The sequence below is a fragment of the Glossina fuscipes genome, unplaced genomic scaffold (genome assembly GCF_014805625.2).
Source record: "Glossina fuscipes isolate IAEA_lab_2018 unplaced genomic scaffold, Yale_Gfus_2 102436, whole genome shotgun sequence".
NCBI classification, from domain to species: domain Eukaryota; kingdom Metazoa; phylum Arthropoda; class Insecta; order Diptera; family Glossinidae; genus Glossina; species Glossina fuscipes.
Window position 1 is genome coordinate 521 of NW_024005474.1, and position 2,165 is coordinate 2,685.

The 2,165-nt window shown below is 36.5% G+C and overlaps 1 non-coding gene across 1 annotated transcript; it reads left to right on the forward strand.

Annotated features, from left to right (window-relative positions):
- The first annotated feature begins 1,934 nt into the window (after positions 1–1,934).
- On the forward strand, positions 1,935–2,145 carry LOC119644246. The gene has a single exon (XR_005248487.1). It is a non-coding gene; the product is annotated as a small nucleolar RNA U3 (small nucleolar RNA).
- Positions 2,146–2,165: the final 20 nt, after the last annotated feature.

A 2,165-nucleotide genomic window follows, 5' to 3' on the forward strand; every position in this document is an offset into this window, starting at 1 on the left:
ATCAAGTTTTCCTACGATTTTGTGAACGACACTGCGTTTCCTTGATGGGGGCCTTGCACTGGAATTTAATTAGCGCAAAAGAAGGAATTTTTCAGTAAAAGGCTATCTCGGGGAAGAAAAACAATCGAAAATACGCTCGATGTGTTGACGTCTTGCTGGAGGGTGTTGTTAAGCCCCATCCATACAAATCCCAAGAATGCTGCAGCAGTGGTAAAAGCCACCGTTGTCTTACGCAATTTGAAGAAAACTTTACGGCGGCTCGCTACGGAAAGCAATAAGATTATCAGGAAATGACGCCAGCAGAAGTGTCTTTCATCTTTGGGATATTTTGAAAAATTAGTTAACCCAAAACCTAATTTAATGGCAATGAAGTTTTATGAATTTTCTTTTACAGAACACCAAAAATAAAATATAGCATTCATTTATAATGCAACAACAAAATGTTCTATTCATTCATGATGAAGATTCAGTATATAGTATTTTTTCTTTTTTCGCAATTTATTTGGGCAATTTTATATAATTTTTTCCCCTTCTGGTTATTCTGGTCACAGCATATAAAACTATATGATTTCATTTTGTTCTTATAAAGAAACAACATCAGCGTGTGTGTGTTGTGCTTTGCATGTCAAAATCTACGCACGCACAAATTCACGCTAATGCGCAACACAACGCAAGTTGCATGTTCAACTATTTTCAAATAGACCCGATCAACTTTATTTTGACAGCTCGTGAGCCGCGCACTACGCATAACGCAACTAACAGTTACCGACGGTGCGCAAAACCCTTAGGCTTCGGCCGCTCCCCCATCTCTTTCTCTTTCTTTACTTCTTTCTGATCGTCCAACAGTATGTTACGAATAGGTAACATCCCCTGAGTGTTTGGTTATGTAAATAAAAAAATGGGAAAAACGTTCAAGTGGTACATCTGTTAGTATCTCTGGAATGCGTGGCAGTACAATACAAGTTTGTTTGGATCCGTCGTTCAAAACGACTGTTTCGGTAATATTACTCATTGCTTTTTGAATACTTTTAGAAGTGGATTGATATTTCCAGGCCCTCTATCTCAATTGAAAATGCGGGAAAACAACAACAATTTTGCACACAAGAAAGGCTATTGCTTATTACTATTTTTTTTTTTCTATGCGTCAGAAGCAAAGTTCACCTCGGTCTATATATGCAATCTCCTTGACGTTGTGAAACTTAACTTTCACAATTGTCTGGTTCTTGCTAACCGTTCTTAACGATGATTTTCTGTTTCGTATGCGCAGCAGTGTGCGATTTTAATCTCATTACTTCATTTTGTTTTGTACTTTTTGCTCTCTTTATTTCGACTTACATGCTATTGGGTCCGTCTCAATCTTCTTGATTCATTTCGACATGTCCGTTGTTTGTCCAATTTATTTATTTTGATGTTTCGTTTTTATCTATAGAACTAAAATACATATTCTATACAAAAATGGGTTTAATCGGTCCAATAGTACAGAAGTTGCCCTACAGAGCTGTTTATCGGAATGTAGAAACGTTATGCGGTTTTCTTGAACCGAAAAAATGTTATGTGTAAATTTTACTCCAATGGAATAAATAGCTCCGCCTGCACCGCACACATTCATTTCTACACAAATCGCATTATATTCAATCGATTTTATCTTTTAGATAATTTTTGTTATTCTCTATCAAAAGTCACCATACACCATATAAGTATATAAATAGCATTACTTTCTTACTCATGAAAACGCTTGTTTTCTAACGACGTACATACCTATTAAACATATAGTCTGGGTAGTGGATACATTGTTGTTGCTTGTGCACACTGCTGTTCTTCATGTATTTACGTCATTTCAAATATTTTTATAGCTAGTACTTTTGTATAAAAGAATTCTCATTTGGTTTATAAGCTATACAGTATAAGAGCTGTTGCTTGTGCCTATAAAAGTTAAGACTATACTTCACAGGATCATTTCTGTAGTCAGTCTTCATTTATTGCCATCCCAAGATGGCCATAACTCAACCCGCGATGATGAGTTATGTCGTTTTACCTGGAGCGTGAGGTTATGAACATTGTCGTTCGGTGCGCCCTTGTGGCGGGCCGGGGACAATGTTTCTTCGATGATCGCTTTAGTAACGGGTAAAACGATTTCAGAGTGGTTTTTAAATAATAAATTTTAC